The sequence below is a fragment of the Macaca nemestrina genome, chromosome 9 (assembly GCF_043159975.1).
Source record: "Macaca nemestrina isolate mMacNem1 chromosome 9, mMacNem.hap1, whole genome shotgun sequence".
In the NCBI taxonomy this organism is placed as follows: Eukaryota; Metazoa; Chordata; class Mammalia; order Primates; family Cercopithecidae; genus Macaca; species Macaca nemestrina.
In genome coordinates, this window is record NC_092133.1 from 68,534,844 (window position 1) to 68,560,123 (window position 25,280).

Consider the following 25,280-nt stretch of genomic DNA (forward strand, 5'->3'; position numbering starts at 1 on the left):
CACTGAATTGCAAGTTCTTATTGTATAATCAGGTGTCTGGCCTAACAAAATGCCCCAAAGGCAGAGAAATGTATTTTATCAAATGTGAATACCTTACATCCTGTTCTTGGTTTGCCTAAGGCTTACTGCCTAATATTTGCCTTGGCAACAGTAGTTAGTTGATTCTTCCTTTTCTAAGTGTTAATGGAGCTTGAGCTATTTTTACATCTGATGGAAAGTTTTGCGATTCCACACATCAATACAAATTGCCTCACTTAATGAAAGTGACTGTAAGGAACAATCAGCTTTAAATGTGTCAAGGAAGGCTAAGTACAAGGCTTATCACCCCAGCATCTCTAACCCATGGCCTGCCACATTAGAAAAGGCATGCAAAGCCCCTCAAATGATTTTAATATGCACAACTCCATCCCAAACTACAACTGAGAATTGCTCCTCAGCAATAACGGTATATTTGTTGGGCCCTTGCTCTGCTCCAAACGTTTTCTATGCAACGTACAGACAAATATCTTATGAGGGAAGCACTATTATCATCCATACTTTACGGATGAGGAAACTGAGGCACTGAGAAATTAAGCCACTTTCCCAAGGTAACATTGCCAGGAAGAGATGAGGTCAAAATTCAAACCCAGGCAGTCGGGCCCCAAAGCCTATACTTTTGATCAACATTATATACATAGCCTTCCTAGTAATAGTTGCCCAAAGGGGACTAGGACCATAGGACACCACCCAGAGGCAAGTCCTTATGCATTTCAACACAACTCACTCAATAAATGGATCTAACCACTGTATTAGCCCTGAAAATAAAGAGAATCTCATAATTCGATGAAAGGAAAGTGGTTTTAACATCTGCCTTTTTTAGCCAGGCACAGTGGCTCATGCCTGAAATCTCAGCACTTTGGGAAGCCAAAGCGGAAGGATCACTTGAGGCCAGGAGTTCAAAACCAGCCTGGGCAACATAGACCAGTTCAAGACCAGCATGGCAAACATGTTTCTTTTTGTAGAGAAAAAAAAAAAAACAACATAATTGAGTTTTTTTTCTCTACAAAACACACACACACACACACACACAAAATATCTGCCTTTTTTTAGATATGACCCCAAAAGCATAATCCATAAAAGAAAAAATATGGATAAAGTGAACTTAATCAAAATTTAAAACTTGCACTTCAAAAGATACTATCAAGAAAATGAAAAGATAAGTCACAGAGAAAAATATTTGGGAGAAAGACTTTTGCAAGTCCTATGTCTGATAAATATAAACATAAGAAATTCTTAAACTTCAACAATAAAAAGATACATAATCCAATTTTAAAATAAGCTAAAGATTTGAACAGATATTTTCCCAAAAGAGGATATACTAATGGCTAATAAACTTATGAAAAGAGGCTCAACATCATTAGTCATTAAATAAGTGCAAATCAAAACCAAAATGAGATATTACCTCAGACCCATCAGAATTATTATAATCAAAAAGATAATAACAAGTGTAGATGAGGCTATGGAAAAACTGAGCAGCCACTTTGCAAAGTAGAAATTTGTAAAATGGCACGGCCACTTTGGAAAACAGTTTGGCAGTTACTCAAAAAATTAAACATAAATTTACAAAAATTCACAGAAAAAAATAAAACCCAGCCATTTCACTCCTAGGATTCTACCCAACGAAATGAAAACAAAGGTCCACCTAAAGATGTGTACGTGAATCTCACAGCAGCATTATTTATAACAGCCAAAGATAGGAACAATCCACAAGTCCATCAACTGGTGAATGAAGAAACAAAACAGAGGCTAGCCATATATGCAACACTATTCGGAAATCAAAAGTAATGAACTACTAACACATGCAAAAGTATAGCTAAACCTCAAAACATTATGCTAAGTAAAAGAAGCCAGATGCAAAAGACTATGTATTATATATGATTCTATCTATATGAAATGTCCAGAAAGGACAAATCTAAAGAGACTGAAATCAGGTTAACAGGTGCCTGTGGTGAGGAGTGGGATGGCAAACAGGCAAAATGGAACTTTTTAGGGTGATGGAAATGTTCTAAAGCTGGATTGTGGTAATGATTGCACAACTCTGTAAATTTATTTAAAATCACTAAATTGTACACTTAAAATGAATGAATTTTATGGCATGTAAATTATACCTTAATGAAGCTGTTAAATAAGTTGTGTCTACGTTGTTTTTTTTTTTTAAGACAAGGTCTCCTCTGTCACCCAAGCTGGGGTGCAGTGGCAGGATCATGAATCCTGCAGCCTCAAACTCCTGGCCTCAAGCAATCCTCTCTCCTCAGCCTCCCAAGTGGCTGGGACTACAAGCTCACATCACCAAACTCAGCTAACTTTTTTTTTAATTTTTGTAGAAATGGGGTCTCATCATGTCGCAAAGGCTGGTTTCAAACTCCTGGCCTTAAGCAGGCCTCCCACCTGAAGCTACCACACCTGGCTAGCTCACTGGCGGTGGCTCACGCCTGTAATCCCAGCACTCTGGGAGGCCCAGGCAGGGGGATCACAAGGTCAGAAGATTGAGACCATCCTGGCCAACACGGTGAAACCCCGTCTCTACTAAAAACACAAAAATTAGCAGGGCATGGTGGCACGCGCCTGTAATTCCAGCTACTCAGGAGGCTGAGGCAGGAGAATTGCTTGAACCTGGGAGGCAAAGGTTGCAGTGAGATGAGATCGTGCCATTGTACTACAGCCTGGGTGACAAACAAGAGCGAAACTCCGCCTCAAAAAAAAAAAATTCAGGCAAGAATCATTAAAGGATGTTAAATCTAAGGAGAAATTTTGTTGAGGAGTAGAATATTTGCATAGTCTTAAAATGTCCTCTTATAGATTGCTTATTGGTTGAAAGGTAAAAATACAGTAACTATAAAGAAATTAATCAACACTGACTGGATGGTGTCAAAATTAACATCACCAGCGAGGGACACTGTATACTCTGAGAAGGACACATCATCACTTACACAATACTCCATCCAGGAATACCTAAGTCTACTCATAAGGAAATGCCAGACAGATCAAAAGTGAGAAGCATTCTATTTAAAAAGTCAATGTCAAGAAAGACAAAGAGCCGGTGGGGCACCATGCACCTGGAATCCTGGCTACTCAGGAGGCTGGGGTGGGAGGATCACTTGAGCCCAGGAGTTCAAGGTGCAGTGGTGCTCACAACACCACACTGCACCCTGGGTGACAGCAGAGTGAGCCTCTAACTCTCTAACTCAAAAAAAAAAAAAAAAGAAGAAAGGCAGACAAAGAAAGCCTGTGGAAATGTTCCAGATTCAAGGAAGCTAGAAACGTGACAATTAAACAACACCTAATCCTAGACTGAATCCCAAACTAGAGGGGGAAAAAATGCTACAAAGGATATTATTGGATTAAGCGACAAAATTTGAACGTGGATGGTAAATTAGATAAAACTATCAATGTTAAATGTATTGAGGTTGAGAACTATAACACTATTATGCATAAAAAAAATTTTGCCAGACACAGTGGTGCATGCCTATAGTCTCAGCTGCTCAGGAGGCTGAGGTGGAGGGGATAGCTTGAGACCAGGAATTCAAAACTAGCCTGGACAACATAGCAAGACCCCATGCCACTCCCCCCAATATTTTTAATTAAAATATTTTGAAATATTTAGGATTAAAGAGCTATGACATGTGCAACTCACTCTAAAGCAGTTCAGAAAGAAAAAAAATGGAATACTAAAACAAATAGTGAAATATTAACAATAGGTGAATCTGAGTAAAGGATACTATTCTTTTCTTCAACTTTTCTGTGAGTTTAAAACAACTTCCTGCATAAATTCTCTATTGGTGCTATAACAAATTACCACAAACTTTGTGGCTTACAACAATACGAACTTAACCTACCATCTTCTGGAGGTCGGAAGTCTAACATGAGTCAGCAGGGCTGCATTCCTTGAGGAGGCTCCAAGGCAAATCATTTCCTTGACTTTTCTAGCTTCTAGAGGCTACCTGAATGTCTTGGCTCAGAGTCACATCACTCCAATCTCCACTTTAATTGTCACGTCTCCTTCTCTGACTCCGACCTTTCTGACTTCCTCTTTTTTTTTTTTTTCTTAGACAGAGTCTTGCTCTGTTGCCTGGGTTGGAGTACAATGGCAAGATCCTGGCTCACTGCAACCTCCGCCTCCTGGGTTCAAGCTCTTCTCCTGCCTCAGCCTCCCGAGTAGCTGGGATTACAGGCGCCCACCACCACGTCCAGCTAATTTTGTAGAGATGGGGTTTCACCATGTTGGCCAGGCTGATCTTGAACTCCTGACCTCAGGAGTGATCTGCCCACCTCGGCCTCCCAAAGTGCTGGGATTACATGTGTGAGCCACCATGCTCAGTCCGACTCCCTCTTATAAAGACCCATCTCAACATCCTTAACTTTATCACATCTCAAAATCTCTTTTGCCATAAAAGGCAATAGTCACCGGTTATGGGATTAGGATATGAGTATCTTTGGAGGGCCATTGTTCTGCCTGTCACATGCCCCCTTCCCAAAATGTTTTTTAAGGCATCTTTGGGAAAATACACTTGGGTGATAAAACTAAAGAAAACTAAGGATGTGATTACTGTAAAAGTTGGGACAGTGGTTACCCTTCAGGAGAAGACAGAGGCAAGACAAGGAAGTTTAGGGTGCTGATAAGATTGTATCTCCAGCCTGCATGGTGGTTATAAAAGCATCCATTTTTTCTGTACCGTCTTCTGATGTGTGTTACATTGAACAATTTTGAAGTTTTTTTAGAAAAACTCTAAGCACAAGGCTGGTGCACTGGCTCACCCCTGTAACCTCAGCACTTTAGGAGGCCGAGGCGGGCGGATCACGAGGTCAGGAGTTCGAGACCAGCCTGGGCAACATGGTGAAACCCTGTCTCTACTACACATACAAAAAATTAGCCAGGCCTAGTGGTGCATGCCTGTAATCCCAGCTACTCTGAAGGCTGAGGCAGGAAAATCACGTGAACCTGGAAGGCAGAGGTTGCAGTGAGCCAACATTGCACCACTGCACTGCTATCTGGGCAACAGAGCAAAACTCAGTATCAAAAAAAAAAAAAGGAAAAGAAAAACTCTAAGCACAAATAAAAGAGGAAACCATTTGTTTTTAAGCTTTTATAGATGTTGGGCTTTTCTTTTTTTCTTTTTCTTTTGTAGAAACGGGGTTGTGCTATGTTGACAAGGCTGGTCTTGAACTCCTGGCCTCAAGTGATCCACTGGCCTCAGCCTCCCAAAGTGAGGGATTACAGGCATGGGCCACCACACCTAGCCCAATGTTGAGACTTTTTAAAGGTAAAATTACCCTAGTTCCTCTAAAAATATATTTTTTTATATTATATATAATATTTTTATATTTTACATATATATAATACATAGTCATTATATATAATATATAAAAAATACATAATATAGTGACTAGAGAGAGAAAAACGAGGGAAAAAAATGCCCTGTCACTGGCATGCCAAATCAAAACTTAACTAGTAGAGCCAGACTCAATTCTAAAGGCCTGAAAGCACACATAAGTACCTTTCTAGACCCGGAAATGACTAGGAAACATAGGAGGAAAACAGCCTAATGGTTTAAAATTCCCAGCTTACTATCTCAGTCACTTTCACATTCCATTGTTCTTTTTTCCTTTTTCTTTCTCTTTATTCTTCAGCCTTATCTTGCATAAATTTGCCCTAATACCCAGCTAGAAAAATGAAGTTCTACAGCTTTGCTTTCCCTGCCTTACCCTTCGGGAGCCTAGCACTCTAGTCAACTTGAGTTTACTTGCCAAGGAAACACCCAGTACTGGGAAACAAAACACACAGAAGGCAATGGAGTAGGAAAAGGTACAGACAGGACACCTAAGGGTCACACAATCAAAAGTCCTTTTTGGAATTTTGAGTCATAAGGGTTCAAATAATCCTTCACTCTACTGTAGACTATATAGTTTACAAGTAACTCCACTGGACAGTCTTTTAATGAATGGAGAAACTCTCTAAACTGCCCTACCTCACAATGCCATCTACCAAGAGAAACTTTTCTCTTACTGAATAATCTAAATTTAATTTGGAACCAAACAATCTTCAAGGCAACAGCATAAATCTCTAGAGCCACTGTTTTTCTTTGCTCGGAATATATCATATTCCTGCTGCAAGCCCATTCACTGAGATGAATGAAGACCAACCAACGTCAAATTCTTTACTGCAGGGGTTTAATTACACTGGGCCCTGCTCCAAGTTCGCCATTACTTGGAGCTGGAACTATCTTACTCCATTAGGTTGGCCACCCAGGCTGGCGCCTCAAAGTTCTAATGGTATTGACCTTCCACCCAGCAGGGAGAAGCAAAGGTGAAGTAACAGGAATTTCCTGGGGCAGTTTTGTGTATGAAAATAAACATGTTTATTTATGGCTAAGTCACACCACCACTGAGCCTCAGTTTCTTTCTTGTTAAATAAAGCCTCATGCATGCATGCAAAAGCTTCCTCTAAAGAAAACTTATGTACATGCCCAACTCACAGTTCACCGAGTTCAAGGTCATGTCCTGACTCATCAGTCCTGGGTGCACGGACCTTAGCCCTCTCATTCAAACTGCAGCTCATGATTTACCACTAGCAGTCACCACATCATCACAGGCCCTTCACTGGTATCACTTTTAATCCAGCACCCTGGGCTCGACTGGGGCAGAAGTGCTCATAATACTATTAGTAGGAACAACTAACAAGACATAATAAAATCTACAGATATCAAGCTTGGGGAAAAGGCCAGTAGAGAGCAGTATGGATTAGTCCATCATGAAGCATTCTCTGCTTCCTTAAAGCTCAACCATCCTTTCCATGAGATGGGATATAACACAGGTGCAACTGCCAGAGCTGTCAGCAAGTAGAAGGGAGGCCTCTCTCCAGACATAGACCTGTAAGCTCACGCTCCACTACATGATAGTGAAGAATCTGATCCAAATGTGTAGCACCCAGAATGTAAATAATTTATAGTCCTCTGCCTTGATGGTACATGCCAATTGCCAGAGACAAAAAATAATTCTTAAATCATATTCACATATATCTTTTAGGAACTCCAGGTGTAACAAAGGTTTGTGCCTTTAACCCGGAGTAGAGAGTCTAGGATTCTAATTCCAACTGTGTCACAAAGCAGCTGTAATTAGGCAAATCATGTCACTTTTCTAGCCTCGGCTTCCTCCTCTGTAAAATAAGGGAGGTGGCCTGGTTTACCTGTAAGTCAAAGGACCTATAAACTTTTTACATGTTCCCACAAAACCTAAATAATTATCTGCTAACAAAATAGATTATGTGTGAGGGATCTACCAATTCACTTTCTGATATTCTATGCAAGGAAAAAGAGAAAACATGCATGCTTTCCCTATACTCGTCGTATTTTCTTTCTTTTTTTATGGCCAAATCCTGTAGAATTGCTTCTGGGCAGGTGATATGAAGTTCATTCATATAAAGAAGTCATTCCAATACGGCAAAGTGATGAAAAGGGCATTTGGCTATGCAACCAGACAGGCCTATGTTCAAATTCTGCCAACTATCAGCAGCATGACCCCAGGTGAGTTACTCAGTTGCTACAAAGCTTAATTTCATCATCTATAAAACAGACAATACTTCTCAGGTTTGCTCTACAGATTAAATGAAACACAAGTGAAGTCTCTGGCACACAGTAGTATGGAATTAATACAAGCTTCCCCCTCTTCCTTTTTACATGACTGTGCAGCACTAGACAAATGCCATCTTTGCTCTCCCTTTTAAAGCAGCACTGGAAGCTAAATCAGGCTCTGCTGAGTCATTTCCATTATTCTTTAGAAATGTTCAGAAAAGCTGACTTTGATTTGCAAGTCACTATGTGCTATTAATGAAATACTGTGTTAAGCTGTATAAGCTTTAGAAAAAAGGGTTTTGTTTCTCCTGGCTTATAAATTCTATTTATTCATACATAATTACAAGAAAGTGGAGAGGTTCTTAAAACGTGGACAAATACTCAAGCATGGGCTTTTATATTGACCAGAGAAAAGAACTTCTCATGCATTGTCTAAAGATCTTTACCCACAGGCCGGGTGCGGTGGCTCAAGCCTGTAATCCCAGTACTTTGGGAGGCCGAGGCGGGTGGATCACGAAGTCAGGAGATCAAGACCATCCTGGCTAACATGGTGAAACCCCGTCTCTACTAAAAATACAAAAAACTAGCCGGGCGTGGTGGCGGGCGCCTGTAGTCCCAGCTACTCGGAGGCTGAGGCAGGAGAATGGCGTAAACCCGGGAGGCGGAGCTTGCAGTGAGCCGAGATCGCGCCACTGCACTCCAGCCTGGGTGACACAGCGAGACTCCGTCTCAAAAAAAAAAAAAAAAGATCTTTACCCACTAAAGACGAGTGAAGAGCATCTCCCCTCACTAACGGATGCACCACCCCACTTACCTTAGATGAGCACAAAGAATCCTTCAGCCTGCGCTTCTAAAAGCTTCACTATTCCTCCATAGTTACTTGAAAGCACTCGTTAGCAAGGCATTTACTCAACTTACATTTATTCCCAAAGACAGACCCTAGTCCCTCTCACATTTCTGATGGGTTAATAGCGTAAGAGAGATCTGCTGCTGCTTCTTAATGCCACTCCTTCCCTCCCCTCCATTTTGTAACCCATGGGATTATTACAAGTCTTACTTGGTACCGCAATAATTAGAACAATTATAACAACAATAATACTTATTCGGCACTATGTGCCATGCTCTGCTCCAAACACCTTAAACTTCTTAACTCATTTACTCTTCATATCAACACTGTAACATAAATACCATTATTATCCCAACTTCAGAGCAGAACTCTGTAATATCTTTGGAATACATCCCCTCCTGAATATGCCACAAACCCTGTCCTTTCAATAGACAGTATTGATAGCCTCCCAACTGGTACCTGCCTTGGTGCCCAACTCCTTACCTCTCAAGGCATCCTCCACACTGCCTTCCATTTTTTTCCTACGGTGCTAAGTTCATCACAGTCCTTGCTTAAAATCTCAACTAGTTTGTTTCTTTCTTTCTTTTGGAGACAGGATCTCGCTCTGTCAGCCAGGCTAGAGTGCAGTGTCATAATCATGGCTACTGTAACCTCTATCTCTGGACTCAAGCAATCCTTCTCCCACTCAAGCAATCAGCCTCCCAAGTAGCTGGGATCACAGGTACACACCACCATGCCTGGCTAATTTTTTTTATTGTTTGTAGACATGGAGTTTCATTATGTTGCCCAGGCTGGTTTCACACTCTTGGACTCGAGGGATCCTCCCACCTCAGCCTCCCAAAGTGCTAAGATTACAGGTGTGACCTACTATGCCCAGTCTTAACTATTTTCTTACTATCTATAGGATATTACATTCAAAATCCTTAACCCACACAAGAGCTTTCACAACTTGGGAGCCATGTCATTTCCACTCTTAACTCCTACCTCTTCCTAACTCTACCTCTTTCTAAGTACCAGCCTTAACAAATTCCTCACTCTCCCCTGAATACCTCACAAGTGACATTTCCTCTGCGCAATGCTCCCTGCCCCATTTGCCTGCCTAGCCCAAACTCCTGTCCCTTCAAGAATGTTCAATTGTCAGCTCCTTTATCAAGCCTTCTCCAACCACTACAGAATTTCTCCTCTGGATACCCATTGCATTTATCTAGTAGCACTTATCTCACAACACTGCAACTATTTCTGGAAGAAGTCTATTTCCTACACCCTAGAGTATGGGATCCTTAACAGCAGAGTCCATTGTTGGCACATAATATGTCCTATATGTTATGTATACCTGGTATAAAGTAGACATTTAATAAATAGTGCATGAATCAATAAGACACAAAAACCTGTTCAAAACTAGTATCTTCCCCAAAATGGGACAATATATGAAACTTTTAAATATTTTCTTTTCTTACTTTCCTACTGAACATCAGAAATCAGGGGGTTTTACAATTTTCCTTAAAACCAAAGACAACTATCCCATCTTCATTCTAAATCAGTTCAAAAGTTAACTACAAATCCTGCAACTCCCCTTATACATGAAAAATCCTAAATTATACACTAAAGCTTTTATATAAACATTTTCTTCTTCAGTCACTAATACTAACCGGAAAAAAAAACCCTGCCTGAGGGAGTTAGGGGGATGCAGACCCATTACCCATTCTGCCCAGTGTAAACCTTCACGCTGCAATATGAGCAGAATTATGCAGTTTCTGCAGCTATAACCGATTCAGGTTCTCTAGGCAGCCTGAGAAATCCCCTGTTGCTTCAGATGGATCTATAAGCCTTCAAATGTTCCACTGCACATGGTTTTGAATTACTGTTTTTCATTACTGATGTGCTTTCTACTGGACCCTGCTGTGAGATAAAGTGGAATTATAGCAGCATTACTAGCTAAAGAATGATTGAGAGATATACAGGGTTGTAATATACTTCCTGAATTTGTAGGCAATGAGACATCTTTGAATCTTAATGCAAGAAACGAGTGAAAAAATAAGGTGTAGCTTATCTGCAGATCACGCAGATGAAGAATAGCTTGCCAATGTCTGTGAGCAGCTAAATCCTACATTAAATACTCAGGCTTAGGGAACTGAAGCACAGGGATGATAGTGATAATGTCTGCAGTCAAACAATATTTCTTATATAACAGATGAACACAAACAAAGGTGATTTCAGGGAATGCTATCCTAAAAGGTAAATTCAGTTTCCTTGAAGAGCAAAGGGTGAGGTCAAGGACAAGTCTGCTACCAAACAAAGAGGAAAAAGAGGCCGACTGTTTCAAAGGAAGAAAGAATTATGTTCAAGGAAGGATGATCAGGAGGATAGAATGAGACCTGAGCGTAGAAAAGTTGCCTGTTGCCCCAAAAATGTGACCTTCACAACAACGTTTAACAATGAAAATTAATAGCTGTGATGGAATTCTCAGACTGACCCCTAATGCCCTTTTGTCCTGGTATAATCCAGGTTGTAGGTGGACCCTGTGGCTGTGATAATGTATCAATCCTATGAATTATATTGTGTTATATGGTACAGCGGACTTTAAGAGAGAGAGATTATCCCAATGAGCCTAATCTATACACATGAGCTATTTAAAAAGCAGTCTTTGGCTGGTGGCAGAAGTCAGATCTGACATGAGAAGGATTTGATGAAGCCAGAGCAGCTATGTATCAAGGAAATGGCACTTTCAGATGTATAGACACAAGGATCTGAATTCTGCCAACAACCTGAATGAACATGGAAGTTGATTCTTCCTAAGAGCCTCCAGATGAGATACCAGTCTGGTCAACATCTTGATTTTGGCCTTGTGAGACCCTAAGCAGAGAGCCCAGTCCAGTCCACTGGGTCCTCTGCCCTGCAGAACTATGAAACTTAAAGAGAACTGTGAGATGATACATGGGTGTGGTTTTAGGCTGCTAAGATTGTGGTAATTTTTTATACAGCAATAGAAAACTCATAAGGTAGGGTAAACTATAACCTGACATTTCAACAGAACCTTTCATATCAGAGATCCCAAAAGCACGTGATGTATTTGTCATGAGTTATAAAGAAAAATAAATTCACCTTCTCAAAAAAGGAAATAAACATTAATAACATCAATTTTTTTTAGAAGATGAAGAGTCTCACCTTCTTAAGTCCTGAACCAGGACTGAAGGCAGACATCATAATGAACACATCCTTAGATAATATCTGATCCATATGACACTTCTTTTGAACAGTTCAGGAAGAGCATATGATTTGAATAATAACCCAAGCAAAAGTGGAAAGCTCTGCTTTTCTTTCCCCCCCCCCGGCGAGACAGGAGGTTGCTTTGTTGTCCAGACTGGCTAATTTTTGTATGTTTTGTAGAGACAAGTTTTCACCATGCTTCCCAGGATGATCTCAAACTCTTGGGCTCAACTGATTCACCTGCCTTGGCCTCCCAAAGGGCTGGGATTACAGCTGTGAGCCACTGCGCCTGGCCTGCTGCTCTTTTTTAAACCCTCAAATACTGTCCAAATTATTACCGAATTCCAGTCAAGGCTGTTCTCACTTGAAAATGCCTGCTGAAAGATTGATATAGTTGGTTAGCAGTTGGTCAGCTGATTAGCAAGCAACCATCAAAACGTCTTCAATTGTTTCACAGGGTATTTTTTTTCCCATTCAAATAACTTTTCCTCAGTGACCCCCAGAACTGTCAACTATTTGTTCTATTGGATTATATAAACTAGAGCAGATGCTAGATCCTACACAACTTCGTATCACTGCTCTACTTAACACTGTGGCATCCACTAGCTGTGGCACCTTAGGCAAGTTACTGTCTCTAAGCTTCCATTCCTTCATCAGTGAAATGAGATATAAATACCTACCTCATAGGGAGGGAATGAAGATTAAACAAAATGAGCATAGGAGGCATTTAGAACACTGTCTAGCAAAATATAAAGCTCAATAAATATTTGCTATTTTATATATCATTCAATTATCAATTGAGTGAATAAAAACAGTGGGACACTCAGGCTAATTTACAATATCATAGATTACTAGCAGGAAAAAAAAATGCATGAATAGCAGCTTTATTCATAATATCCCATAAGTGGAAACAATCCAAATGTTCCAGTGATGAAACTCAACTTTAAAAAAAAAAAAAAACAAAACATAAAAATACTAATGACAGAAAAGAAAAATATTTTTTAAAAAACCAGCTGGGTGCGGTGGCTCACGCCTATAATCCCAGCACTTTAGGAGGCCAAGGCAGGTGGATCACTTGAGGTCAGGAGCTTGAGACCAGCCTGGTCAACATGGTGAGACCTCATCTCTACTAAAAATACAAAAATTAGCCAGCCATGTTGGCACATGCCTATAATTCCAGCTACCCAGGAGGCTGAGGCATAAGAATTGCTTGAACCCGGGGGGCAGAGGTTGCAGTAAGCCAAGGTTGTGCCACTGCACTCCAGCCTGGGCAACGGAGTGAGACCCTGTCTTAAAAAAAAAAAAAAAAAAAAAGAACCAAATGGAACTTCAAGAGATAAAAAACAAAAGAGCTACCCAGGCACGGTGGATCACACCTGTAATCTCAGCACTTTGGTAAGGCTAGGCAGGTAGATCACTTGAGGCCAGGAATTTAAGACCAGTCTTACGAACATGGTGAAACCCTGTCTCTACTAAAAATACAAAAATTAGCCACGTGTGGTGGCATGTGCCTGTAATCCCAGCTACTCGGGAGGCTGAGGCAGGAGAATCACCTGAACCCAGGAGGCAGAGGTTGCAGTGAGCCAAGATCGCACCACTGCATGCCAGCCTGAGCAACAGAATGAGACCCTGTCTCATAAAATATATAAAAATCAAAAATCAAAAATGGTAATTCCATCAAATGGGATTAACAAAAGATTAGACACTTCAAAAAAAAATCAGTGAACGTGAAGACACAACTATAGAAACTATACAACCTGAAGCAGCATGGGTGACGGCATCAGTCATACCCAAACCTCAGCATTACATAATATACCCATGTAACAAACCTACACATGTACCTCTGAATCTAAAATAGAAGCTGATTCCCAAGTATTGAGTTCAGTTCAAGGCAGCTTCCCTATTCTGTTAACTAAACTTTGGGACACTGAAATGGGCTACAGGAGATGATTAGTTAGAAACCATTATTCTGGGTGGTGGGCACCTGTAGTCCCAGCTCCTCGGGAGGCTGAAGCAGGAGAATGGCATAAACCCAGGAGGCGGAGCTTGCAGTGAGCTGAGATAGGGCCACTGCACTCCAGCCTGGGCGACAGAGTAAGACTCTGTCTCAAAATAAATAAACAAACAAAAATATTTAAAAAAAAAAAAAAAAAAAAAAAGCATTATTCTGTTCAACTGCCTCTCTCTCTCTCTTTTTTTTTTTGGAGACAGAGTCTCACTCTGTCACCAGGCTAGAGTGCAGTGGCATGATCTTGGCTCACTGCAACCTCCACCTCCCTGGTTCAAGCAATTCTCCTGCAATTCTCCTGCCTCAGCTTCCCAAGTAGCTGGGAATACAGGCACACACCACCATGCCCAGCTAATTTTTGTATTTTTAGTAGAGACAGGGTTTCACCATGTTGGCCAGGATGGTCTCAATCTCTTGACATTGTGATCCACCTGCCTCGGCCTCCCAAAGTGCTGGGATTACAGGCGTGAGCCACCGCACCTGGCCTATTTGCCTCTCATCTTACAAAAAATGCCTGCTTGGGTCTAATACATCAACAGTTAAAGATGCCTAGAAGAGATGGGACTGATGAGGCTGAAGACTTACTGAGCTTGGACTAACAGACAAGTTACATTCAGTTTTAGGAAGTCAGGTCTGATGAGCTAAGATAAAAAGAAACTGAATTATTTTCATACATGGTTGCTTTTCAGAAATAAAATAAAAACAAAATAGAAGCTGAAATTTTAAAAAAAGAAGATAAACAGATTTTAATATTATAAAATTGGAAAAACAAAAATTTTGAACAGTAAAGGAATATTTAATTTTTTTTTCTTTTTTTTCATGAACTATACATGAGACTTAAGGAATATTTAACTATTTTTGGAAAACCGAAGCAGAGGGAAAAAAACATCTGGACAGAATTTCAGTAACTTGTGCACCAATATCAAGTGATTTTTTTTTTTTTTTTGAGACAGTCTCACTCTGTTGCCCAGGTTGGAGGGCCGTGGCACCATCTCAGCTCATTGCAACTTCCACCTCCCAGGTTGAAGCGATTCTCATGCCTCAGCCTCCCAAGTACCTGGGATTATAAACATGTGCCACCATGCCCAGCTAATTTTTGTATTTTTAGTAGAGATGGGGTTTCACCATGTTGGCCAGCCTGGTCTCAAACTCCTGACCTCAAGAGATCCACTCACCTCAGCCTCCCAAAGTGCCGGGATTACAGGTGTGAGCCACTGCGCCCGGCCTCAAGTATTCTGATACACATGTAATCGGTGTTCCAGAAGGAAACGAGAAAAAAGGAAAGAAAAGACATCCGAGGAAATAATGACTGAAAATTATACAAAACTGGAGTGAAACAGCAAAAACGGAGACTAGGAAGTTGTAGGCCCTCATTCCCCCATGGACACATCAAATAACAACATACAGACCAAAGTAGCTTTAGAAAAACCCTAAAAACCAGTTAAGAAGTTGCAGGAACCAAACATACACCTAACCATGAAAAGGTCACACTTCAAAGTGGTAGAAAACTTTGTGCCATTTTCATTCATCCTTGTCCCACTCAATCTGTCCCACCTTGTCCCATCAATGGGAAGAAGCTATCCAATTTCCAGCTCTTCCCTCAGGATGGAGCAAAAATAGAACTAGCTTCAATGTTCTGGCTTGTGTGGGGCTGCCTGAGGAACTGACTGCTGTCTCACCTCACTCGGAGGGCTAATGGGAATGGTGGCATAGTCTGGATACCAGGCTGGAGGCCACTGAAAGCAGTGGCAGGAACCACGGCAGGGTGAGAGAGTGCATATCGTGAGTACCTGGGGCAAAAGGATTGCTGGCAGAGGAATACAATAGACCACCTGAGGGTCCAAGAAGAATTAGAGGTAAGACTCAGTGAAATTAGGACATTTAAAAGCAGCTACATATACAGGGGAACTTTATTTTTTTATATACTTATTCATATTTTATTTTGGTTTTTTTTTCTGGTCTTTTTTTTATTATTATACTTTAAGTTCTGGGGTGCAGAACATGCAGGTTTGTTACATAGGTATATCCATATCATGGTGGATTGCTGCACCCATTATCTACATTACGTATTTCTCCTAATGCTATCCCTCCCCTAGCCCCCTAGCCCCCGACAGGCCCGGGTGTATGATGTTCTACAGGCGAACTTTAAAAAAAAAAAAAAAAAAAAAAGCATATGCTATGAACTAGGCATGGCGGCCCATGCCTGTAGTCCCAGCCACTCAGGAGGCTGAGTTGGGAGGATCACTTGAGCCCAGGAGTTCAAGGCTACAGTGAGCCATGAATGCACCACTGCACTCCAGCCTAGATGACAGAGTGAGACCCTGTCTTTAAATATTTTGTTTAACAACAAAAAAAAAGGCACATGCACAGGCCCAAGGAAGACATATCCCCAAAAAAGGTTTGAGAAGACCCCGGGACAATCTGAGATAATTTTTTAAACGACCAAAATAATTAAGCACAATAGTAACTTATATAAATCCTTGAAAAAAGAAAAATTCATAAAACCATACCAATAATAAATAGATAAATTATGAAGTAAGGGGAGAAGGTAGGTCTCCTCCTTATAGTAGGGTGTAGAAAGCTAACTACTAAATGCAGAGAGACTGCTTTAGAGTTGGAAAATGATCATTTTGCAACCATCATGGTAAAAGATTGGATCAGGCAAGAATCATCAATGGATACAGAACCCAGGGAGACATGTTAATGAGGAACAGGATATTTGAACGATCTTTTGAAGTATCTCCCTGCAGATTGCTTATTAGTTGCAAGACAAAAATAAAATACAGTCATTACACTTAGGAGAAACTGAGTAGCACGTTGATTCAAATGTAACATCACCTATGTAATGCAGACACAGATTACATGCCCCTAGATGTGACAGCCTGAGGACATAACATTACCTATACAGTACTCTGACTGAGAAAGTGTAACTTAAAGCTAAACAAGAGGAAATATAAGAAAAACACAAAATAAAGAATGCTCTTGGGGCCGGTGGCTCACACCTATAATCCCAGCACTTTGGGAGGCCAAGATGGGTGCATCACTTGAGCTCAGGAGTTCGAGACCAGCCTGGACAATATAGTGAAATCCCATCTCTATCAAAAATACAAAAGATTAGTTGGGAATGGTGGCACACGCCTGTAGTCCCAGCTACTCAAGAGACTAAGGTGGGAGGATCAGCTGAGGCAGGAGGATCGCCTGAGCCTGGGAGGTAGAAGTTTCAGTGAGCCAAGATAGTGCCACTGAACTCCAGCCTGGATGACAACATGAGACCCTGTCTAAAAAAAAAAAAGAAAAGAAAAGAACGCTCTCCTGGCCGGGCGCGGTGGCTCACGCCTGTAATCCCAGCACTTCGTGAGGCCGAGGTGGGCAGGTCACAAGGTCAAAAGACCGAGACCACCCTGGCCAATGTGGTGAAACCCCATCTCTACTAAAAATACAAAAATTAGCTGGACATGGTGACATGTGCCTGTAGTCCCAGCTACTTGGGAGGCTGAGGCAGGAGAATCACTTGAATCTGGGAGGCAGAGGTTGCAGTAAGCTGAGATCTCGCCATTGCACTCCAGCCTGGCGAAAGAACAAGACTCCATCTCAAAAAAAAAAAAAACAATGCTCTCTTTACCTGTCATCCCAGAACTTTGGGAGGCTGACACAGTTGGATTGCTTGAGCCCAGAAGTTTGAGACCAGCCTGGGCAACACAGCAAAACCCCATCTCTACAAAAATTACAAAAATTAGCTGGGCATGGTGGTACACACTTATAGTATCAGCTACTTGGGAGGCTGAGGCAGGAGGATTGAGTCCAGGAGGTGGAGGTTGCAGTTAGCCAAGACTGCACCACTGCACTCCAGCCTGGGTATCTGAGTGAGACCATGTCTCAAAAAAAAAAAGTTTTTTAATAAAAAATAAAATAAACAATAAATGCCAGAAGACAGTGGAATTATATGTTCACAGCCCTAGAAGAATAAACTATTTAGAATTCTATAACTAGTAAAAATCTTCCAAAAAAGGTGAATTAAAAATTTTTTCAAACAAATAAAAGCTGACAGAAATTATTTCCAGCAGACCTGAACTACAAGAAATCTTAGGCTGGGCATGGTGGCTCACACCTATAATCCCAGCACTCTAGGAGGCCAAGGAGGGCGGATCACCTGAGGTCAGGAGTTGGAGACCAGCCTGGCCAACATGGTGAAACCCCATTTCTACTAAAAATACAAAAATGAGCCAGGTGTGGTAGCATGCACCTGTAGTACCAGCTACCCAGGAGGCTGAGACAGGGGAATCACCTGAACCCAGGAGGTGGAGGTTGCAGTGAGCCAAGCCTGCACCACTGCACTCCAGCCTGGGTAACAGAGCGAGACTCAGTTTCAAAAAAATAAATAAATAAATAAACCCTCAATCCAAAAAAAAGGGGGGGGGGGGTACAAAGAAGAGTCAAACAGAAACAAACAACAAAAGAACAAAGAAGACCAAAAATATAAATAAAGAAGAGACAAAGAGAAACAAAGACTAAGATGGTAGATTTAATCCACCCATAGCTAAAATTACATTAAATGTAAATGTTCTATCTACTCCAGTTAAAAGGTAGAGATGTCAGACTGCAATTTGAAAATAAGAAACAATACCTAACTATATGCTGTCTAAAAAGAAACCTGTTTTGAATATAAAGACACAAATATGTTAAAAGTAAAAGGAAATAAATACATATATAGTACAAACGTTAATCAAAACAAAGTTAGAGGCCGGGCGCAGTGGCTCATACCTGTAATCCCAGCACTTTGGGAGGCCAAGGCGGGCAGATCATGAGGTCAGGAGATCGAGACCATCCTGGCTAACACAGTAAAAACCCATCTCTACTAAAAATAATAAAAAAAATTAGCCGGGCGTGGTGGTGGGCGCCTATAGTCCCAGCTACTCAGGAGGCTGAGGCAGAAGAATGGTGTGAACCTGGGAGGCAGAGCTTGCAGTGAGCCGAGATCGCGCCACTGCACTCAGCCTGGGCGACAGAGTGAGACTCCGTCTCAAAAAAAAAAAAAAAGAAAAGAAAGTTGGAATGGCTATATTAACATCAAAAAAGTAGACCAGAACAAGGAATATTATCAGGAATAGAAAACATTTTATAATTATAAAAGGATCTTATTAAGAAAGTGTGGAAAAAACTGATAGAAATGAAAAGAGAAATAGATGAATCCACAGTTATAGGTGGAGATTTCAACACTCATCTCTCAATAATTAAAAGAACAAGTAGATAGAAAATCAGTATTGATAGAGAGCTTGCAGTGAGCCAAGATCACTGCACTTCAGCCTGGGCGACAGAGCAAGACTCTGCCTCAAAAAAAAAAAGAAAAAATTATAACACAATAGTAAGAAACAAAAAAAAAGTTAAATAAACAATATCATGCACTTTTTTAAAAAAGGTTAAAATGGTAAACTTTATGTTATGTATATTTCACCATAAAGAGAAAAAGCTAAAATACCATTAACAACAACAAAAATGGACAAAATATTGGAACAGGTACTTCACAAAGGCAGATATACAAATAGGCAATGAGCACATGAAAAGATGCTTCGCAGCATCAGCCATGTATATAAAAACCACAATGAGCTACCATGATGAGATGCCCACTAGACAGGGTTAAATTAAAAAAAGATAGACACTACTAAGTGTTGGTAAGAATGTGGAGCAACCTAAACTCTCATACATTATTTGTAGCAGTATAAAAGAGGCACAACCACCTTGGGAAAAGATCTGACGGTTTCCTATAAAACTAAACATACACATGATCCAACAATTACACTACTGAGTATTTACCCAAGAGGTATAAAAACATATACTGAACACAAAGATTTCCGCACAAATTTATAATGGCCAAAGACTAGAAACCATCCAAACATCTATCAGGGTTGAACAGATAAAGAAATCTCCAGCTATAAACCACCCAAACATCTATCAGGGTTGAATGAATAAAGTGGTACATTCATGCAAAGAAATACCACTCAACAATAAAAAGCAGCAAACTCCCATAACACACAACATGAATGACTCCCAAAAATATTAATGTTGAACCAAAAACAAAGTCACACAAAAGACTACATATCATATAATTCCATTCATATAAAGTTCTAGAAAAGGGAAACCTAATAGCAACACAAAATAGATTAGTGGTTGCCTGGAATCAATGGTAGGAGGTGAGAGGGGAGGGAGAGGGCATCAACTGCAGAGGAAAGAAATATTTGAGGGTGATACAAACATTCAGTATCTTGTTTGTGATGGTTGTTACATTGGTGTATACCTTTATCAAAACTCATCAAGTCATATTCTTAAAACGAGTGCATTATAATGTTGTATATAAAGTATAACTCATTAAAACTGACTTTTAAAACAGAATGGAAAAAACTATGAAAAAATTTAAAGTTTGCATTCCCTTAACCCATGTCATTCTACCTCTTAGAATTTATCCCAAAGAAACCAGGAGTCAAAGACAAAAAGATGCATGTACAGATGTTCACTGCAGTGTTATTTAATAAAAATAATTTCCTCCAATGTTCCATCAATAGAGGATTGATTAAATAAACTAAGGTACATTCACAGAATACTTCACAGCAATTAAAAATGGGAGTTAGCTTCTAATGTATGGACCTGAAATATAAGTATTAATTTAAAAAGTAATATAATATAAAAGAATATAATTTTTTTTTTTTTTTTTTGTAGAGACATGGTCTTACTACATTGCCCAGGCTGAACTCCTGGGCTCAAGCTCTCCTCCTGCCTCAGCCTCCTGAGTAGCTGGGGTGCCCACCACTGCACCTGGAGAATAAACATATATTACAAATATACATGTATATTCAAAAAATTTATGAACCAAGAGATTTTGTACCAAGAGATGCTATCTTTTTCTTATGCTATTAAGCAAGGGAATGTTGAGATCATCCCTACTTTAAAGATGAGGAAACTCTCAGAGATGTCAAATGAGTTTCAGAGGAGTCAAAAGAACTGAAAACCCCACAGTCTCTCAGAAAACAACTGCTATCTCTGTGAACAGGTATTTGCTCTTCAAACCTTGTAGAAGAGAACTCACATAAATTGAGTCATAAATGCAGAGTACTATTGGAAAGTGCTTACAGGCTTTCATAGCCATCTTCGTGTCATTCTAACATCAGAATGAAACTTACTAAAAATCTCTTCCATATAATCTAGATAATGGTCCTTTACTGATTTCCTCTTTAATGCTGTGCTTATTTCCAGCTGTTATCAGGGCCTGATTTGAAGACAGAAAAGAGATTATGTTAATATGCAGTCTCCCTGAAAGCAGGAAGGAAGTCCTTTGGACTGATTAAGGCCAGCATGATGTTCACAGCAAACAAGCTCATTCTGGCCAAATTAAAGCAGTAATTCCAATGTTTGTTCCCTGTCAGCCATATCAGCAGCCAAAAAAGAAATCCAAGAAAGCAGATGTGCATGCACGTACCCAGAAAAAAAAAAAAAAAAGACTAACTTATTACACATCTGCTTGTCTCATACCTGGTATTTGTATCATTCCAAAGAATATATCAATGACTGAGCTTCAACTAGTTCGCATTTACCAGTTAAATAATTTCAAAACTTACCAGCCCTCATTCCCCAAAACAGTACTGGACTATACTGAAACCTCAGCGTTTCTGATCTCCTACCCCACTCTCCATTCCCACTGAGAATGAAGCCATCTTGTTACAAAATGTTAAGGGGAAAAATGATTTTCTGATGGCTCACTGATATTAACATTCACATATATGTATTTTCCTTATAGATATGGCCTTATTTAAGCACATAAATGCAAAGTTAGTCATTAAAACTGGTTTTACAAATACAAAAATCAACCAGGTGTGAATGATTAAACTTATTGACACTGACTTTTTACAGTTACAGGTGGTGGCCATCTGTAGTCCCAGCTACTGGAGAGGCTGAGGCAGGAGAATTGCTTGAACCCAGGAGGCAGAGCTTACAGTGAGCCGAGATTACACCATGGCACTTCAGCCTGGGCGACAGAGCGAGAGTCTGTCTCAAAAAAAAAAAGAAAAAAATTGGTTTTACAATTCTACACTAAGCTCAGGCCATCTCTTGTATTTGCCCAATCTGAATCTATTCACCTTCATAGGCCTCTTCACAAATAAGCAATTTTACTAATTCTCATCCCCTACCCCACAAAAGCACTTGGTTTCTAACACTTCTTTTTTTTTTTTTTTTTTTTTTTTTTTTTTTTGAGATAGTCTCACTCTGTCACTTAGGCTGGAGTGCAGTGGCATGATCTCGGCTCACTGCAGCCTCTACCTTCTGGGTTCAAGCGATTCTCCTGCCTCAGCCTCCCAAGTAGCTGGGATTACAGGTGCGTACCACCACGCCCAGCTAATTTTTGTATTTTTAGTAGAGATGGGGTTTCACCATGTTGGCCAGGCTGGTCTTGAACTCCTGACCTCAAGTGATCCACCCGCCTCGGCCTCCCAAAGTGCTGGGATTACAGGCATAAGCCACCGTGCCCGACCTGGTTTTTAATACTTCTAACACTGCATGTCCATGTCTCACTGTATTCTAACACCTAAGACTACCATTAGCAATATGGACCTGATCGAAAAAAGGAAAGGAAAAGGAGAAAGGGAAAGGGAAAGGGGAAGTAAGGAAGAAAAGAAAGAAAAAAGAATATTGTAAAAGTTTTCACCCAAAACATTTTCACTTTGCCACAACTTTCAAAGCTACCCTTTATCTACTCTTTACCCTCCAAATAATACTAACAACTTTAACTGGCAGTAAAGTATAGCAGGAGTAGCAGCTGCCATTTATTAAACGCTTATTATGCATCAAGTACCATGCTGAGTTCTTTATGTCATCTCATACATTTATTTTGAGACAGGGTCTCACTCTGTCACCCAGGCTGGTGTGCAGTGGCACAATCATGGCTCACTACAGGCTTGACTTCCTGGGCTCAAGCATTCTCCCACCTCAGCCTCCTGAGTAGTTAAAACTACAGATATGTGCCACCACTCTGAGCTAATTTTTTATTTGCTATAGAGACAGAGGCTGCCTAAATGGCCCAGGGCAGTCTTGAACTCCTAGGCTCAAGCAATCCTCCAGCCTCGGCCTCCCAAAGTGCTGAGTTTAGAAGGCCGAAGCTACCTTGTCCAGCCAGTCATCTCATTTGATCCTTCCTACAACCCTCCCAAGTAGGCTATAAAGATTTGGAGAAGTTCATTTGTCCAAGTTCACACAGACTGAAGAACTCAAAATCAGAACTAAGTCCATCTGTCTCAAGAACCAAAGATATTGGTCAGGCAAGGTGGCTCATGCCTGTAATCCTAGCACTTTGGGAGGCCGAGGCAGGTGGATCACCTGAGGTCAGGAGTTTGAGACCAGCCTGACCAATATGGAGAAACTCTGTCTCTACTAAAATAAATACAAAATTAGCCAGGCGTGGTGGTGCATGCCTGTAATCCCAGCTAGTCAGGAGGCTGAGGCAGGAAAATCACTTGAACCCAGGAGGCAGAGGTTGTGGTAAGCTGAGATCGCACCACTGCATTCCAGCCTGGGCAACAAGAGCAAAACTCCATCTGAAAAAAAAAAAAAAAAAGAACCAAAGATATTAACCATTGTTCTATTTTATTCCAAATGCTTTTATTTCTGTCTTCACTATAAGATTAAGAAAGTACAGCCTTTCCATCTGGCAGCAACCATCAGGGAAGCCAAGATGAGTGCATACAAGTATATCCAGGAGCTATGGAGAAAGAAGCAATCTGATGTCATGTGCTTTCTTCTGAGGGTCTGCTGCTGGCAGTACCGCCAGCTCTCTGCCCTCCACAGGGCTCCCCACCCGGCCTGATAAAAGTGCGCCAATTGGGCTACAAGACCAAGCAAGGTTACATTATATATAGGATTCGTGTTCGCTGTGGTGGCCGATAACACCTAGTTCCTAATGGTGCAACTTACAGCAAGCCTGTCCATCGTGGTGTTAACCAGCTAAAGTTTGCCTGAAGCCTTCAGTCTCTTGCAGAGGAATGAGCTGGATGCCACTGTGGGGCTCTGAGAGTCCTGAATTCTTACTGGATTGGTTAAGATTCCACATACAAATTTTTTGAGGTTATCCTCATTGATCCATTCCATAAAGCTATCAGAAGAAATCCTGACACCCAGTGGATCACCAAACCAGTCCACAAGCACAAGGAGATGCAGGCTGAAAGAGCCGTGGCCTTGGAAAGGGCCATAAGTTCCACCACACTATTGGTGGTTCTCGCTGGGCAGCCTGGAGAAGGCACAATACTTTCCAGCTCCACTGTTACCACTAATGTAAGTAAAGTTTGTAAAATTCATACCTAATAAACAATTTAGGATAGTCATGTCTGCTTACAAGTGTTATTTGTCTGTTAAAGCTAGTCTGCAGATTATTTCATGAATGCTTTGTCAAATTAAGAAAGTTAAAGTGCAGGCTGGGCGCGGTGGCTCACGCCTGTAATCCTGGCACTTTGGGAGGCCGAGGCAGGCGGATCATGAGGTCAAGAGATCCAGACCATCCTGGCCAACATGGTGAAACCCTGTCTCTATTTAAAATATAAAAATTAGCTGGGCATGGTGGCAGGCACCTGTAGTCCCAGCTACTCAGGAGGCTGAGGCAGGAGAATCGCTTGAACCCGGGAGGCAGAGGTTACAGTGAGCCGAGATCACACTATTGCACTCCAGCCTGGGCGACAGAGCAAGACACCGTCTCAGGGGGGGAAAAAAAGTTAAAGTGCAATAATGTTTGAAGACAATAAGTGATGGCGTATCTTGTTTCTAATAAGAAACTTTTTTGTCTTTGCTTTATCTTATTAGGAAGTTCTGTGTCAGTGTATAAAACATACTGTGTGGTATAATAAGTTTAAAATAAATTCTTTAAAAGAAAAAAAGCATAGCATGGACATATATACGCAAAAAAATGAACCTTGACCTAAATATTGCATCTTGTACAAAAAAATTAACTGAATCATAGATCTAAATATAAAAAACCAAAACTATAAACATTCTAAAGAAAACCTTCATATTTGAGGGTTAGGAAAAAAATTTTCTTTTTTCTGAGACAGAGTTTCACTCGTTGCCCAAGCTAGAGTGCATCTCAGCTCACTGCAACCTCCGCCTCCCAGGTTCAAGCAATTCTTGAGCCACCGCGCCCGGCCGAAAAGATTTTTTAGGCATAACATCAAGAGTACAATCCATACAAAAAAAAAATCAATAAACTAGTCTTTATCAAAATGTAAAACTTTTGCTCTACAAAAGACACAAATAAGAGAATGAAAAGACAAGCTACAGATTAGGAGAAAATATCTGCAAATCACATATACTCGAAAGGACTTTTATCAACAATATATATATAAAGAACCCTAAAAACTCAATGATTAAGAAAACAATCCGGCTGGGCGTGGTAGCTCACACCTGTAATCCCAGCACTTTGGGAGGCTGAGGCAGGTGGATCACGAGGTCAGGAGTTCAAGACCAGCCTGGCCAATACGGTGAAACCCTGTCTCTACTAAAGATACAAAAAATTAGCCAGGCATGGTGACACGTGCCTGTAATCCCAGCTACTCGGGAGGCTGTGCTGGGAGAATCGCCTGAA

At 40.7% G+C, this 25,280-nt stretch overlaps 1 protein-coding gene, 1 non-coding gene and 1 pseudogene across 5 annotated transcripts in view; 2 read left to right on the forward strand and 1 right to left on the reverse strand.

Annotated features, from left to right (window-relative positions):
• The window catches only part of LOC105466046 (activating signal cointegrator 1 complex subunit 1), a 116,061-nt gene that overhangs the window by 66,838 nt on the left and 23,943 nt on the right, over nucleotides 1-25,280 (reverse strand). The window lies entirely within an intron of this gene.
• On the forward strand, nucleotides 7,421-23,979 carry LOC105466045 (large ribosomal subunit protein eL15-like; annotated as a pseudogene).
• Nucleotides 13,527-13,660, forward strand: LOC112423920 (small nucleolar RNA SNORA36 family). The gene has a single exon (XR_003014526.1). It is a non-coding gene; the product is annotated as a small nucleolar RNA SNORA36 family (small nucleolar RNA).